Here is an 18,712-nt window from a genome sequence, read left to right as displayed (position 1 = left end):
GAGAGAGAGAGAGAGAGGAGGCAGTGGGTGGGTGGGTGTTAGGAATCAATAATTTTTGATGATAACATAAACATTTTTGTAACATGTCTTACTTAGAATCTTTATCAAATTTCAGTTGTAATTGTTACATTTCTTGTCTTTGGGAATTATCAACGGATGGATAGAATAGGATGGCTAATTGTAAATATCCAATGCCATGTAATTTTATCTAAGTGAAGGATATTCAACTGATGAGATGTAACTGTTCAACTGATAAAGACTGGATGATGTTTCAACTGATGAAAATCAAGCATTCAACTGAAGACAAAGTATTCAATGGATAATGCTGAGGAATTCAACTGATGAGACTGGAACAGCATTCAACTGATGGAGTTTGTAATTCATTCAACTGATGAGCCAGGCATTCAACTGATAAAGTCAATAGCAGTTGAAAGCAACCAGAACCTTCAACTGATGAAGCAAAGAGCAGTTGAAAGTGACTAGAGCTTAAGTCTGACAAATCACATGGATCGAATTACACTAAAATAGACATGGAAGCCTAATTAGGAAAATAAAGAAGAAGCAGAAACATACTTATCTCATGCAGTGCAATCTGGATCAAATCAAGATGATGGTCAAAGATGAAGACATCTCAGAAAGCATGCATAAGACAAAGTTGTGCAGCATTGTTTTTAGATTAGAGTGCATTTTGTAATCTAGCTAAAAGCTTTGTAAAACTTGGAGTATATAACCAAGTTAGTAGCATCAGTTGAACTTGTTCAAATTACTTGAGAGAAAAATCTGAGAGTTAGAACTTGTTTGAGTGATGAACCAGCAGCTGTGCGAATTGTAAAACAATCCACAGATTCTTCTATATAAAATCTCACGGGTGGATCATTCAATCCACCCGTATTTTTAATACTTGGTGTTTTTCAGTTTATTGTGTTCTAGTGTATTGTTCTTGAATCTTTTAAATTTGTAAAAGATTGTATTCAACCCCCCCCTTCTACAATCTTTCTCATAGTTGGTGTAAAATAACAATTGGTATCAGAGCCAGGTTCCCAACAAACAGGGAAAAAGATCAACACTGCTAGAGAAAGATGGGAAAGAAGGATGCTGGAGTAAAGATTCCTGTTCTTGACAAAGACAACTATTTTCACTGGAAAGTGAGAATGCATCTGCATCTGTTGTCCATTGATGAAAGCTATGTGAATTGTATTGAAAAAGGACCTCATGTCCCCATGAAGGTCTGCACAAGTATTGGAGCTGATGGTGAAGACATGGTAGGTAAGATGATTCCAAAACCTATCCATGAATATTCTCAAGAAGATACTGAAGAAGTGCACAAGGACAAGAAAACCATGAATCTTCTGTTCAATGGTTTGGATCAAGAAATGATTGATAGTGTTATCAGCTGCACAAGTGCCAAAGAAGTTTGGGACACCATCAGGACCATCTGTGAAGGGAATGAGCAAGTGAGAGAGAACAAGATGCAGCTTCTAATTCAACAATATGAGTCATTCCATTTCAAGGCTGGTGAAAGTTTAAGTGATACATTTAACAGATTTCAAAAACTGTTAAATGGTCTAAAGCTCTTTGGAAGAGTATATCAAGTTAAAGATTCAAACTTGAAATTCTTAAGAGCTCTTCCTAAAGAATGGAAGCCCATGACAGTCTCTCTCAGAAATACACAAGAGTTTAAAGACTATACTCTAGAGAGACTGTATGGAACCTTAAAAACTTATGAGCTTGAAATGGAGCAAGATGAAGAAATTGAGAAAAGCCAAAAGAAAGGGCATTCATCTGTGGCTCTAGTTGCATCTATGGAGGACACTGTCAAGGACAAGGGAAAGTCTCAAGTTGAAGAAACTGAGAAGTTGGTCAAAGAGGAGAGCTCAGAGTCAAGCAAAGGAAGAAGAAAGGAGAAAGAAGTAGCTGATTCTGGTGAAGAAAGTGATGGAATTGATGAACATCTAGCCTTCCTGTCAAGAAGATTCTCCAAACTAAAATTCAAGAAGAATTTTAATTCTGCAAAATCTTTTAAAGGCAATCCCAAGTCTGATAGAAGCATGGTAGACAGATCAAAATTCAAGTGCTTCAACTGTGGGAATGCAGGTCACTTTGCAAATGAGTGCAGAAAGCCTAAAGTTGAGAAAAAGTCAAGTGAAAACATTGACTACAAAAAGAAATATTATGAACTTCTCAAACAAAAGGAAAGAGCATTCATCACAAAGGATGATTGGGCAGCTGGAGATGATTCTGATGAAGAGGAGGAGTTTGTCAATCTAGCTCTAATGGCCAACTCCACAGATCAAGAAGAAAACACTGGAAGCAGTAGTCAGGTATTCACTACAAACTTAGTTGAGTTAACTAAAGATGAATGCAATGCTACTATTAATGAAATGTCTACAGAATTATATCATTTGCATGTTTCTTTAAAATCTCTTACTAAGGAAAATAGTAGAATTAAGGAAGCTAACACCTTTCTAAGTGATAGAAACAGTGCCTTAGAAGCTCAATTTATTGAGTTTGAGAAGCTGAAAATTGAGTGTCAGACAGCCAAGGATGATCTCTTGGTTGTTCTGAAAAGAGAAGAGATCATAAGAAAGCAACTTGATAAGGAACAAGAGATTATTGCCAAATGGAAATCTGGTAGGGATGTTTCCACCAATATCATCAACATGCAAGGTAGAGAGACCTTTGTAGAGAATGAGTGGAAGAGGAGTAAGAAAGTGCTTGAGATATCTGAGAACAGTTCAGGTGATGAGAATACTGATGATGATCATCAGTTGAAAGGCAAAGTCTCAACTGATGAGAGTCATCAGTTGAACAAAAACTCATCAGTTGACAAGAGTGTTCTCAAGAAGCTTAACAAGAAATATGGTCCTGTTAAAAAGAATTTTGTTAAAGGTGAGAATAGTTCTTCTGAGACCAGTGATAGTATTAATAACACTCTTAATTCCAGTAACAAGAACAAGAAGAAGTTGGATACTAGTGAGCATAAATCTGAGGAGACTAAAAAGAAGAAAGGAAATAGAAATGGCAAAGTAGGAGTTAACAAGCACACCAATTACACTCCCAATGCTAGTGCTCTTAGAAAAACCTGCAGTAAGTGTGGTAGTGTAAATCATTTATCTGCTAATTGTAAAACTGTGGTTGCTCCTAATTTATCCTTGCCTATTCCTATGACATCTGTTCCTCACATGAATTTATCTGCTATGAATATGATGCCTGGTTTATTGCCTCACAATCCTTATTCTCAGCCTAACATGCCATATATGTTCAATCCTTATTTCAATGCCTTTAACATGCCTCAATTTCATTCAAACTTGCATGGAATGAACAATTTATGTGATAAGCGTGCATTTTATCTTAATATTGTCCCTATATTTTAGCTATTTTGTACTTAATTGGATTTTTATTTAATAAATATTAATGTTTTATTGTAGGATGCAAGGAATTCTAATTAAATATGGATTGGAGTTTAAATAGCAAGAATTGGAGTTTAATTCGAATAAAATTCGGATTTTGAAGCTAGCTGCGCAGCATTCACTGTTTGGGCAATATCTAGAGTTCTAGAAGTCCAAATCAGGCGATTCAAGAGCCCACGCGAAGCTTAGAACAAGGCCTTTAATTCAGAGGTGGACTTGCATTTTTATCCCAGTCTAATCAGCCCAGAATCAGAGTCAAAAAGTCAACTGCGAATTTCCTCTTTTGGAATTCTATTCTGATTGGGAAATCTCCTTGTATTTTCATTAATTCATTAAAAATACTTTTATTAGAAATATTAGGGTTGATTATTCAGAGCTAACCAGAGAGCGAGACATCGTATGAGATAGAGAGCGGAGGCACAAGCATAGAGAGGAAGAAGAAGCGAGACGGAAGAGATTTCAGCCATTGAAGACATTCAGTGGATTTGTTTCTTCATCTCTTTGTTTAGAATTCTCTCCTTAACTCTTGTTATCATGAACATGTTTTTCTTATTCTTGGTTGATTTTGAGATCTTTAGTATGAACTAATTGTATAAAGTTGGGATTTTTATGGAACCCTAGCATGAGGATTTTGGTGTTTTGTTAAAAATATTGTATGCAATTTCGTGATTTACTCATTCAAGTGTTTTTCATGTTAATACTTGCTATTGTCTGATCAACTCTAGTGGGTTATCGAGTTAATCATAATACTGAGAGGGTTATGATTAATTGACACAAAACTTGAATGGTGCATGATTATATCTTTTGATTATAATTTAGTTACGGTATAGACATATATTGTGACCATGCATAGCTTTGTGAATTGATGCTTAATTGGATTCCGAATATTAAATTGGCATAGACATATGTTAGTTTATTTTTAGGAATTATATCATAGTGATTTCGAGAGAAGCCTATGACCATTGAATTCTGGCTAGTAAATTGTGATTTGCTACAATATTTCGCGACTCTTTTACCGATATTCTTGTGTTAGGGGGAAGTAATTATCCTGACTTATCTTCTCATATTTGAAACTCGTTAAACTCTTTAGTATAATTTTAGTTGGTTAAATTTAGTTTTAATATAAAAACCATCAATAATTTATTGTGTTCGATAACTAGACTGTTAGATATTATTCGTGATTGATACGTTTACATAGTCCTTGAGGAACGATATCTGGTATTTATTACTATATTACTTGTTTGCGATTGTGTACACTTGCACATTAGTATTTTACGCAACAAGTTTTTGGCGCCGCTGCCGGGGACTATTTTAGTTAGTAATTGCGAATTTGATATTCTCACAGTTTGGTTTTTGTTACTTCTGTTCTAACGGGAGTAAATTTTTTTTGTGTTCATCAGGTCTCTTTGTGCATGAGCGAAAGACACCCAGTGGTATTTGATTTTGATCCTGAAATTGAGCGAACATTCAATAGAAGAAGAAAAGTACAACGCAAGATCAAGCAAACACTAGTAGCTATGGATGACAACGTTAATAATGGAGACATTCCAGCGGGTGCATTTATTGTGGATGATAAAGATCGTGCTATTCGGCAATATGCGGCACCCCGTTTCGAAGATTTAAATTCGGGGATCATAAGACCCAATATTCAAGCAACACAGTTTGAGTTGAAGCCGGTCATGTTCCAAATGCTTCAGACTATTGGTCAATTCAGTGGGATGCCTACCGAGGATCCTCACCTTCATCTTCGTCTATTCATGGAGATCAGTGATTCTTTCAAATTTCAAGGAGTACCTGAAGATGCTTTGCGCTTGAAATTATTCCCTTATTCTGTGCGAGACAGAGCTAGAACCTGGCTAAATTCTTTACCGGCAGGATCAGTCACAACATGGAATGATTTGACAGAAAAGTTCTTGAGCAAGTATTTTCCTCCCAATATGAATGCAAAGCTCCGGAATGAGATCAATTCCTTTCAACAGCAGGATGATGAATCTTTGTATGATGCATGGGAGAGATTTAAAGAATTACTCAGAAAATGTCCTCATCATGGTATTCTTCATTGCATTCAGATGGAGACTTTTTATAATGGTCTCAATGCTCAAACAAAGATGGTGGTGGATGCATCAGCAAATGGGGCTCTTCTCTCTAAGTCCTATAATCAGGCTTATGAAATTCTTGAGACAATTGCTACCAACAACTATCAGTGGCCATCTTCTAGAGCTCAAACAGGTAAAAAGGTAGCTGGAATCTATGATGTGGACTCTATAACTTCGATGAAGGCTCAACTAGCATCTATGGAGCATATGCTCAAGAATCTGAGCATGGGCAATAATCAATCTAAGGAGCAATCCCTCAGTTCACAGATTAATCAAACCAAGAATGTTTCGTGTGTATTTTGCGGTGAGGCTCATACTTATGATAGTTGTCCTTCAAATCCAGAATCTGTCTTTTACATGGGAAATCAAAATAAGGGTAGCCCTTACTCGAATACTTACAATCAGTCATGGAGGCAACATCCTAATTTTTCTTGGAGCAATCAAGGGGTAAATTCTGGAACTTCAAATGGCAATGTAAAGTCCAATTATCCACCCGGATTCTCTCAACAAGCACCTCAGTCTAATTCACTTGAAAATATGTTGAAGGAGTACATCATCAAGAATGAAGCTAGTAGATCTCAGACTGAAGCTTTGGTCCAAAGTCAAGCGGCATCCTTACGAAACTTGGAGAATCAGGTTGGGCAACTAGCAAATGAGCTAAGGAATCGACCACATGGCACTCTCCCTAGCGACACCGAAAAGCCTAAGGGTGTTGGAAATGAGCATTGTAAAGCCATGACACTGAAAAGCGGAAAAGTTTTGGGGAACAATGCTACTGATGCCAAACATGATGATTCTGTTGAACCTAGTGGCAATGAGGAAAATTCTAAAGGTAAGGAAATCGAGAATGACAAGGTATCTGTACCAAAGGCTTCTTCTGAAAAATCACACATTCACCCACAACCTCCATATCCTCAGCGGTTTCAAAAGCAAAAACAGGATGTTCAGTTCAAGAAATTTCTTGATGTTTTGAAGCAGCTTCACATCAATATTCCACTTGTAGAGGCTCTTGAGCAGATGCCTAATTACGTGAAATTCATGAAGGACATTCTTACAAAGAAGAGAAGGCTGGGGGAGTTTGAAACTGTAGCTCTAACGAAGGAGTGTAGCTCATTCTTGCAACATAAATTGCCTACAAAGATGAAAGATCCAGGGAGTTTCACTATTCCTTGCACTATTGGTGACTCTTATTGTGGGATGGCATTATGTGATTTGGGGGCTAGCATAAACTTGATGCCTATGTCGGTATTCAGAAAATTGGGTATTGGAGAAGTTCGGCCTACTACTGTCACTCTTCAACTAGCTGACAGATCTCTTGCTCATCCAGAGGGAAAGATTGAAGATGTTCTGGTCAAGGTAGACAAGTTCATATTTCCTGCTGATTTCATCGTGTTGGACTATGAAGCTGATCGAGAAGTTCCCATAATCTTGGGAAGACCATTTCTTGCTACAGGAAGAACTCTAATCGATGTGCAAAACGGAGAGCTAACTATGAGGGTTCAAGATGAAAAGGTGACTTTCAATGTCTTTAAAGCAATGAAATATTCTGATGATGTAGAAGATTGCTCAGCTATCACCATATTTGATGAGCTAATTTCTGATAAATTAGACTCTAATTCTTCTCATGATCCTTTGGAGCAATTAATATTGAATGTTTCTCAAGAGGAAGATGATAATTTTGAACTCTTAGCTTGGCTAGAAGCTAATTCACAGGTTACAAGAATTAGGGGACGCTTTGAGTCCTTGGATCTGTCGTCAAGGGAGTTCAAGACTCCTAAGTCATCAATTGACGAACCACCAGAGTTAGAATTAAAGGCTCTTCCTTCTCATTTGAAATATGCTTATTTGGGACCTTCTTCCACTTTGCCTGTTATTATCTCTGCTGAATTATCTATTGCCCAAGAGGAGAAATTGGTAGAGCTTCTGAAGAATCACAAGAAAGCTATTGGGTGGAGTATTGCAGATATCAAAGGTATTAGCCCTTCTATTTGCATGCATAAAATCTTGTTGGAAGATGGTGCCAAAGGTTCAATTGAAGGCCAGCGCAGACTGAATCCTATTATGAAGGAAGTGGTGAAGAAAGAGGTAATTAAGTGGCTAGATGCTGGAATTATTTATCCGATCTCGGATAGTGCATGGGTGAGCCCAGTTCAGTGTGTGCCAAAGAAAGGTGGAATCACGGTGATAAAAAATGAAAATAACGAGTTGATCCCTACGAGAACAGTCACCGGTTGGAGAATTTGCATTGATTATCGGAAGCTGAACAAAGCCACTAGAAAAGATCACTTTCCATTGCCCTTTGTTGATCAGATGTTGGATAGACTAGCTGGACGAGAGTATTATTGTTTTCTTGATGGGTACTCTGGCTATAATCAAATAACAGTTGCTCCCGAAGATCAACACAAGACTACTTTCACTTGTCCTTATGGTACTTTTGCCTTCAGAAGGGTGTCATTCGGGCTATGTAATGCCCCTCCGACTTTTCAAAGATGTATGATGGCTATCTTCTCAGACATGGTTGGTGACTTTTTAGAGGTATTCATGGATGATTTCTCAGTATTTGGGGATTCTTTTAACGATTGTCTTTATAACTTGGGGAAGGTTTTGGAGCGATGTGAATACACCAATCTTGTACTCAATTGGGAAAAATGTCATTTTATGGTGAAGGAAGGAATCGTGTTGGGGCATAAAGTTTCAAGGAAGGGAATTGAGGTTGATAAGGCGAAGATTGAAGTCATTGAGAAGTTACCACCACCTTCCTCTGTTAAGAGCATTCGAAGTTTTCTTGGGCATGCAGGTTTCTACAGACGGTTCATTAAAGACTTTTCAAAAATTTCTAAGCCTCTTTGCAAGTTATTGGAGAATGATACTCCTTTTCTGTTTGACGAAGCATGTTTAAAGGCTTTCGAGGAGCTAAAGCGAAGGTTGATTTCTGCACCTATTATCATTGCACCAGATTGGAGCTTGCCATTTGAATTAATGTGTGATGCTAGTGATTATGCCGTGGGAGCAGTAATGGGTCAAAGAAAGAACAAGGTATTTCATCCTATATACTATGCAAGTCGTACTTTGATAGGAGCTCAGTTGAATTACACGGTGACTGAAAAGGAACTTCTTGCTGTGGTATTTGCCTTTGACAAATTTCGTTCTTATCTGGTGGGCACGAAAGTGATTGTCTTCACTGACCATTCGGCAATTAAGTATTTAATTGCAAAGAAGGATGCAAAGCCTCGGTTAATTCGTTGGGTGCTTCTACTTCAAGAGTTTGATATCGAGATACAAGATAGAAAAGGTGTAGAAAATCAAGTGGCTGACCATTTATCGAGAATGGAGTACATTGATGAATCTTCCTCGATGATTCCTATCAAAGAGACATTCCCAGATGAGCAAATGTTTAAGGTACAACTCTCTGATTTTACACCATGGTATGCTGATTTTGCTAATTATCTGGCTACTGGATTGATGCCACCAAATCTGTCTAGCCAACAAAGGAAGAAATTCCTACATGACATGAAATCTTATTTTTGGGATGAACCTTATTTGTTCAAACAAGGTGCTGATCAGATGATAAGAAGATGTGTTCCCGACTATGAGGTAGAAGATATTCTTTTTCACTGTCATTCATCTCCTTCTGGTGGACATTTTGGTGGACAACGCACAGCTGCAAAGGTATTGCAATCTGGTTTCTTTTGGCCTTCTTTATTTAAGGATGCGCATGCCTACGTTGTTAGATGTGATCGTTGTCAAAGGGTTGGAAATATATCAAGAAGGAATGAGATGCCTTTGACAAATATTCTTGAGGTAGAGTTGTTTGATGTGTGGGGAATTGATTTCATGGGTCCGTTTCCTCCATCTTACAAAAATGAATACATCTTAGTGGCTGTTGATTATGTCTCTAAGTGGGTGGAAGCTGCTGCCTATCCCACTAATGATGCCAAGGTTGTCGTCAAGTTCTTGGACAAACACATCTTCACTCGCTTTGGAACTCCACGAGCAATCATCAGTGATGAAGGTACGCACTTTGTGAATAAATTATTGTCCAATACGTTGGCTAAGTATAATGTGAGACACAAAGTGGCTACAGCCTATCATCCCCAAACTAATGGGCAAGCTGAGTTGTCCAATAGAGAAATCAAGGGCATTCTTCAGAAGGTTGTGAATCCGAACCGAAAGGACTGGTCTACAAGATTGGATGAAGCTCTTTGGGCATATCGTACTGCATACAAAACTCCGTTGGGTATGTCTCCGTACCGCTTAGTTTTTGGGAAAGCGTGTCATTTACCGGTTGAGCTTGAACATAAAGCTTATTGGGCTCTGAAAAATCTAAATTTTGACATGCAACTGGCCGGTGAAAAGAGAATGTTACAGCTTGATGAGTTAGAGGAACTCAGATTCTTCTCTTATGAGAATGCTAAGCTCTACAAGGAGAAGACAAAGAAATGGCATGATAAAAACATTCAATCTCGAGTGTTTGAAGTAGGGCAACAAGTCTTATTATTTAACTCACGGCTAAAATTATTTCCTGGTAAGTTGAAATCTAGGTGGTCTGGACCCTTCTCTATCATCAAAGTGTACCCATATGGAGCTGTGGAATTGCGCGATAATCAAGGGGGTGAATTTGAAGTGAACGGACAAAGGTTGAAACATTACTGGGGAGGTCGAGTTGCTCGTGACAAGACCTCTGTTGATTTGGTGGAGTCTTGAAAGGAAGGTACGTCTAGCCAAAGACGTTAAAGAAAAGCGCTTCTTGGGAGGCAACCCAATATGTTTGTAAGTTAATATATTATATAATTTCTTTTCTATTTTTTGTACTATTTTTTTTAGTAATTTAGATTATGTTTTTCCTATTTTTTTTACTCCCGTGAGATGCCTTGATGAATTTTCTAAAGTGTTTCAGGAAAGAAATTTTACAGGCCAGTTGATTTATTAGGTTCGAAAAACAAATTGATTGTTAATAAAAAAAAAAAAAAAAACAAGACGCAGGCAGACTGATCTGAACGGGAGGCAGCAAATGATGCTGGTCGTGCGCGCGCTACTGCATCCTGCTGCTGGGCGTGCTGATTAACACCGCCCGTGCGGAACCTACTGTATACACATGCTTGAGCTCTTGATGCAGAGCCCATGAAGCTTATTCGGCCCACTGTGAATTAAAACCTCTAGCTCATCGATGGGCCCAACTCGAGTGATCAGTCCAGCCCCGTAGAAGATACGAACCCACTGCCATTCCAGCCTGTTCACTTAGTCCGGCCCATTAGTCTATAATGGGCCCAAATAAATCTTCAAAGAGGCCCGGTCCAGCGGTATGCTCATCTCATCTGTTACATCTCTCGCTAGCTTGGAGACTTGAGTCACTGAAAAGTGAAAAGAAATGCATCAGGAGGGAATTGAACCTTAAAACTCAAGGACCCAAATTTTATAACCCACCACAGAACCAGTGCACCAGAGCTATAATGTATGATTAATGTTCATTCCACTTTAGGATCAACAAACAATGCTGGCTGGCTGCTTCCACGAACATAAATCAAGCGGCTTTTGAGGGGAGTTTCTTTTTAATTCTTTTGTAATATTATATTATATTATATTATATTATATTATATAGTTAATTTATATTATTTTTTATTCATTGAGGACAATGAACCACTTAAGTGTGGGGAGGGGTTTTCATTAAAAAAAATATATATATATATTTGTAGAATAATTTTATAAAAATTGTTTTGCCTTGTCTCATTATTAGGAAATTCATATTAGTTGCATTAAATATAGATGCATATTTTTCTTTAGTAGAGCAATTTCTTATTTTATTTTATTTTATTTTATTTTAAATTTTTAGGTGCATTTTCATAATTCCATGAATGTGTGTTATACCATGTTGACATCCTTTGATGATTTATTTTGCATAATGTCTCGGTTAATAATCTTGATTATATGTGATGTTGTGCATGCTTAGAAGTTGTTTGTGCGGAAATTTTAATTACACTATATAATACTCTAGAAACAAGATTTTAGACCAGCTTATTTCTTGAGTTTTAGCTATGAGCCGGACGTAGAATTTTGATTATTCCCTTTTGAGCTTAGAGTCTATAATTCTTAAGTGAGGGGGAGCTTTGGGATATACATGCTTTTCTAAAAAAAAATGAAAAAAAAAAGAGAAAGAAAAGAAAAAAAAAAATTTGAAAAAAAATTATAGCAGCAATAAAAGTTCACGAAAAAAAATGGTAGTATAATTGACTAGGTTGAGCTCATTAATACTCGAGTAATTAAGTCTGAGGGGACTTTGTGCCTAGTAACCTAAAGCCTTTTATGGTTTGGGATTGCTGACCTAACACTCGTTAAATGGGTATTAGTGCATAAATCTTTAGGGATCTCAACCATTGCACGGTCAAATAAGCCACCTAAATTGCATGTGTGAACAATTTGGTTGGTGAAGTCTTATAGTGGTCGTAACTCACTTACCCTGAGAAGCGTCCCGACCTTAGACTGAGCACATACACACCAAATAATAGGTAGTGAAAAAAAAAAAGGAGAGGCATGGAAGTTTCTTGGTGACCCTAAGCGAGAGTTGACTCTAGTGTAACGGAGTGTTTAAGCATTATTCTGATTAACGACTCATGGTTAAGACTCTGTTGAAGTTTGTTGGTCTCTATTCTGTTTCACTAGAGAGCAATTTAAACACACACGATGCACTCCGCACTTGCAATGAAAGAGTAGCATGGCTAATATGTGAGATAGATGAATACCTTGACTGTTGCATTTTCTGAGGATTATATGTTAACAAGGTTGATACTTGCATGATTGGAATTGTGATATATTCATGTAGTTGCATTCATGTATATTGTGTAATTGAGACTTGGCAGAAAAAAATGGATTTTGTGGGTATATTCACTATAAACCCTCACGAGACCTTACTCGTCCACTAGAGCTGTCTAGGGGTTTAAAGGGCTTATTGCATATGCCAAATGCAATCGTGATCACCTACGGAAGTGGTACTAGTTAGTTTAGACATAGTTTTTTATTTTTTATTTTTTCTTTGCCCGAGGACGTGCAAAATGCTAAGTGTGGGGATGTGATAAGCGTGCATTTTATCTTAATATTGTCCCTATATTTTAGCTATTTTGTACTTAATTGGATTTTTATTTAATAAATATTAATGTTTTATTGTAGGATGCAAGGAATTCTAATTAAATATGGATTGGAGTTTAAATAGCAAGAATTGGAGTTTAATTCGAATAAAATTCGGATTTTGAAGCTAGCTGCGCAGCATTCACTGTTTGGGCAATATCTAGAGTTCTAGAAGTCCAAATCAGGCGATTCAAGAGCCCACGCGAAGCTTAGAACAAGGCCTTTAATTCAGAGGTGGACTTGCATTTTTATCCCAGTCTAATCAGCCCAGAATCAGAGTCAAAAAGTCAACTGCGAATTTCCTCTTTTGGAATTCTATTCTGATTGGGAAATCTCCTTGTATTTTCATTAATTCATTAAAAATACTTTTATTAGAAATATTAGGGTTGATTATTCAGAGCTAACCAGAGAGCGAGACATCGTATGAGAGAGAGAGCGGAGGCACAAGCATAGAGAGGAAGAAGAAGCGAGACGGAAGAGATTTCAGCCATTGAAGACATTCAGTGGATTTGTTTCTTCATCTCTTTGTTTAGAATTCTCTCCTTAACTCTTGTTATCATGAACATGTTTTTCTTATTCTTGGTTGATTTTGAGATCTTTAGTATGAACTAATTGTATAAAGTTGGGATTTTTATGGAACCCTAGCATGAGGATTTTGGTGTTTTGTTAAAAATATTGTATGCAATTTCGTGATTTACTCATTCAAGTGTTTTTCATGTTAATACTTGCTATTGTCTGATCAACTCTAGTGGGTTATCGAGTTAATCATAATACTGAGAGGGTTATGATTAATTGACACAAAACTTGAATGGTGCATGATTATATCTTTTGATTATAATTTAGTTACGGTATAGACATATATTGTGACCATGCATAGCTTTGTGAATTGATGCTTAATTGGATTCCGAATATTAAATTGGCATAGACATATGTTAGTTTATTTTTAGGAATTATATCATAGTGATTTCGAGAGAAGCCTATGACCATTGAATTCTGGCTAGTAAATTGTGATTTGCTACAATATTTCGCGACTCTTTTACCGATATTCTTGTGTTAGGGGGAAGTAATTATCCTGACTTATCTTCTCATATTTGAAACTCGTTAAACTCTTTAGTATAATTTTAGTTGGTTAAATTTAGTTTTAATATAAAAACCATCAATAATTTATTGTGTTCGATAACTAGACTGTTAGATATTATTCGTGATTGATACGTTTACATAGTCCTTGAGGAACGATATCTGGTATTTATTACTATATTACTTGTTTGCGATTGTGTACACTTGCACATTAGTATTTTACGCAACATTATGCATGTCTCAAAGGCCTGTGTTTGAAAACAGAGTTGATATTCCAGTTTCTCAACCAAAACCAAAGATTGAACCTAGTCAATCCAAGGAAAAAGTTGAGAAAGTGGAAAAGGCTGCTAAGACTAACAAATCTGGACCCAAAGCAATTTGGGTACCAAAATCAACTTGATCTGTTTGTGAAATGTGTGCAGGGAAACCACAAGAAGAATTTGTGGTACTTGGATAGTGGATGCTCCAGGCACATGACTGGTGATTCCTCCCTGCTCACAAAGTTTGTGGAGAAAGCTGGCCCTAGCATTACCTTTGGAGATGACAGCAAAGGATATACTATGGGATATGGCTTGATTGCAAAAGAGAATGTCATCATTGATGAAGTTGCATTGGTGTCTGGTCTTAAGCACAACTTGCTTAGCATCAGTCAGCTCTGTGACAAAGGTTACAAAGTCAATTTCACTCCTGCAGCCTGTGTTGTCACCAAAGGAGATGACAACAATGTGGCTCTGATTGGACAAAGAAAAGGAAATGTGTATGTAGCTGACTTCAATTCTGTAAAGTCTGAATCTATCACTTGCCTTCTCAGCAAAGCAAGCTCAGATGACAGTTGGCTATGGCATAAGAGATTGTCTCATCTGAATTTCAAAACCTTGAATGAGTTAGTAAAGAAGGACTTGGTAAGAGGTCTACCAAAGCTGGAATTCTCAAAAGATGGACTTTGTGGAGCCTGTCAGCTAGGAAAGCAAAAGAGAAGCTCTTTCAAAAGCAAAACTCTTTCATCAATTGTGAAGCCCCTTCAGCTCTTGCATATGGATTTGTTTGGACCAGTCAACATCATGTCTATTTCAAAGAAGAAATATTGCCTAGTGATTGTTGATGATTTTTCAAAATTCACTTGGACTTTCTTTCTGCATTCTAAGGATGAAGCTGGGAAAATCATCATCAATCATATCAAGGCATTAAACAACAATCCAGATGTCAAAGTTGGAAGGATAAGAAGTGACAATGGGACAGAATTCAAGAACTCTGTGATGAAAGAATTTTGTGAAGAAGAGGGTATTATTCATGAGTTCTCTGCACCAAGAACTCCACAACAAAATGGTGTTGTTGAAAGGAAGAATAGAACTCTTATTGAGGCTGCAAGAACCATGATTAATGAAGCTCAACTTCCAACCTATTTTTGGGCTGAAGCTGTGAACACTGCTTGTTTCACTCAAAACATTTCACTAATTACCAAACCTCATAATCTAACTCCCTTTCAACTTTTCAAAGGAAAGAAGCCAACAATTAGCTTTCTTCATGTGTTTGGATGCAAGTGTTATGTTCTAAGAAATCAAGGTGAAAATCTTGGAAAATTTGAGGCCAAGGCAGATGAAGCTATTTTTGTTGGATACTCTGATGGAAAATCATTTAGAGTATATAATCTGAGAACCAACATTGTTATGGAATCAATCCATGTGGTTTTTGATGATAAGAAGATTCAAGGATTCTCAGATGAAGGATTTCATGATAATCTCAGATTTGAAAATGAAGGTGAAGGTGATCTGTATGACAGTGATGATGATGATGACATTATTCAAAATGTTGGAATTAATCCTGGAATTAATATTCCAACTGATGACTCTCTGGTGCAAGGAACAACTGCAATTGGAAATTCAACTGAAGCATCAGTTGAAACTACATTGGAGGGATCAGTTGAAACACCTCAAGGATCATCAATTGAAAGAATGTCTCAAAGTTTCAATCAGTCTAGAAATAATGAGATGTCAAATTTAGGGGGAGCTTTCCAACATGGAAACCTGAACTTCAATAATGAAGCCACATCATCAAGACAATCACTTCCACCACAAAGAAAGTGGACAAGGGATCACCCTTTTGAGCTAATTATTGGAGATGCAAATGCATCTGTACAAACAAGAAGAGCAACTCAAGATGAGTGTTTGTATAGTGCATTTCTTTCACAGGATGAACCTAAAGTCATAGAAGATGCTCTCAAAGATGCTGATTGGGTTCTTGCTATGCAAGAAGAATTAAATCAATTTGAGAGAAACAATGTATGGAAGCTGGTACCCAAACCTAAAAACAGAACTATTGTAGGAACAAGGTGGGTATTCAGAAACAAGGTGGATGAGAATGGAGTTGTCACCAGAAACAAGGCAAGGCTTGTTGCTAAAGGATATTCTCAATCTGAAGGAATTGATTTTGATGAGACCTTTGCACCAGTTGCAAGACTAGAAGCAATAAGAATCTTCCTGGCCTATGCTGCTCATGCAAACTTTAAAGTTTATCAAATGGATGTCAAGAGTGCTTTTCTAAATGGTGAACTGGAAGAGGAGGTATATGTCAGTCAGCCTCCTGGTTTTGAAGATCCAGAATTTCCAGAGTATGTTTACTTTTTATTAAAAGCACTCTATGGACTAAAGCAAGCACCAAGGGCATGGTATGACACTCTGTCTCAATTCTTGTTAGACAATCATTTTTCCAGAGGAACTGTGGATAAAACACTATTTTACAGAAATGTAAATGGTGCCTTTATTCTGGTTCAAATTTATGTAGATGATATAATCTTTGGTTCTACAGATGAGAAACTTTGCAAGAAGTTTGCTAATCTAATGAAAAGTCAGTATGAAATGAGCATGATGGGAGAGCTCACCTACTTTCTTGGTTTACAAGTTAAACAAGTAAAGGAAGGTATATTCATAAATCAAACTAAGTACATTTATGATCTACTTAAAAAGTTTGATTTATTGGATTGCAAAGAAGCTAAGACTCCCATGCCAACAGCCACTAAATTAGAATTAAGTCCTAATGAGAAATCTGTGGACATCTCTAATTATAGAGGCATGGTTGGTTCTCTTTTATATTTGACAGCTAGTAGACCAGATATTATGTTTTCTACATGTCTCTGTGCTAGATTTCAATCTGATCCTGAAGAATCACATCTTATTGCTATAAAAAGAATATTCAGATATCTTAAGGGAACACCAAATCTTGGTATTTGGTACCCTAAAGACTCTGGATTTGATCTAATTGGATATTCAGATGCTGATTTTGCAGGATGCAAAATTGATAGAAAAAGTACAACAGGCACCTGTCAATTTCTTGGTGACAGATTGATTTCTTGGTTTAGCAAAAAGCAAAATTCTGTATCAACCTCTACAGCTGAGGCTGAGTACATTGCAGCTGGAAGCTGTTGTGCACAATTATTGTGGATGAGAAATCAATTACTTGATTATGGATTAAATCTCTCAAAAATCCCAATATTTTGTGACAACACCAATGCTATTGCTATAACTGAAAATCCAGTACAACACTCAAGAACCAAGCACATTGACATCAAATATCACTTCATAAGAGAACATGTGATGGCTGGTACTGTTGAAATGCATTTTGTTCCAAGTGAAGAACAGATTGCAGATATTTTCACAAAGCCTCTTGATGAATCCACATTCACAAGGTTGGTAAGTAAATTAGGTATGTTAAATTTCTCCTAATTTAGAGTGAATTTTTCTGTAATTTGGCAGCCAGAATTTGATTAATTTTGATTTATCAAAATTGAATTAATTATAATTCTGGATAAAGTCTATAATATTTCAACTGATGAACTAGTGAAATTGTTTCAACTGATGCTTGAAACAATATCCTCTTGCGTTGTTTTTCATTCAACTGATGACACCAGTTGAGGACGCCTTCAACTGATCTTCATCAGTTGAATAGGAAGTTTAAAGAGGCGCTTATTTCATCCGTTGAAAGTATTATCAGATCTGAGCCGTTGAAATTTCTTTTGTCTCTCACCTACTTTATACACACGATCGTGTGTGTAATTTTTGTAGAGATAAATAAGAGTAATTTCTTCTCAACGGTAATTTCTCAGCCAATCACAGCAATTTTCTGAGAAAGTATTTAAGTGTTTTAATTTATTTTCATTTCTTTTCATCTCACTCTTTCGAATTCTCAAAGCTCTCTTCTCTCTCTGTGCAAAAACAAGTTCTAATTTCTCTTCAAGCTTTCTCTGTAACTGCAATGGCACCAATGAAAAAGTATACTGCACCAAGTGGGTTTATTTATGAGAAGAACAACTTTGCGTCATTTGTGGATACCAAGGCTGTAGAGGAGAAGGAGTATCACAGGATGATGGAGTTCATCAAGTCAAGCCAGCTCTCTTATGCTATGACTGAAGCTCCCATCATCTACCATGAAATAGTGGAGGAGATGTGGACCTCTGCAGAGTTTAATAGTGAGAATGAAACTCTAACTTTCTCTATTAAAAATGAAACTCATTCTGTTAATGCTGATATTATGAAAGCATGCTTTAAGATTCCTGAAGATACTGTTTTATCTTTGCCTAGTGATGTTCAGTTGGTTAATTTGCTTTATGCTATGAATTATGTTTTACCAACTGATGCCTTAGGTAAAATAGAAAGGAGGGGTCTTAGGAGAGAATGGAGTTATTTATGTGATGCTTTTATTAAGGCATTTTCTGGTAAAATTAGTAATTTTAATGCTCTTACTTCCCAGATTTTACAAATGCTTTACATGTACCTGACTAATGAATATTTCAACTTTGGTGGTTTGATGATCCAAGAAATTGGGGAGAAACTAGGTGATAAAACTGATAGACCTAGGAATATTTATTATGTCAGATTTCTTATGATGCTAGCTAATCATCTCAATGATAAGCTAGTTATTACTAACAAGGAAGCCAAGCTTCCCAGTTTTGTGCAGGAAAAGAGAGTCTTTAAAGACCTCTTTAGGATGAATTTATACCCCTCCTTGGAGGTGGTG

At 36.8% G+C, this 18,712-nt stretch overlaps 1 non-coding gene across 1 annotated transcript; it reads right to left on the bottom strand.

The window, feature by feature from the left end:
- Positions 1-5,356: 5,356 nt before the first annotated feature.
- On the bottom strand, positions 5,357-5,463 carry LOC135146915 (small nucleolar RNA R71). Its single transcript, XR_010284008.1, has one exon. It is a non-coding gene; the product is annotated as a small nucleolar RNA R71 (small nucleolar RNA).
- Positions 5,464-18,712: the final 13,249 nt, after the last annotated feature.

Source organism: Daucus carota, chromosome 5 (genome assembly GCF_001625215.2).
Source record: "Daucus carota subsp. sativus chromosome 5, DH1 v3.0, whole genome shotgun sequence".
NCBI classification, from domain to species: domain Eukaryota; kingdom Viridiplantae; phylum Streptophyta; class Magnoliopsida; order Apiales; family Apiaceae; genus Daucus; species Daucus carota.
This window is presented reverse-complemented; position numbering and strand designations above follow the sequence as displayed.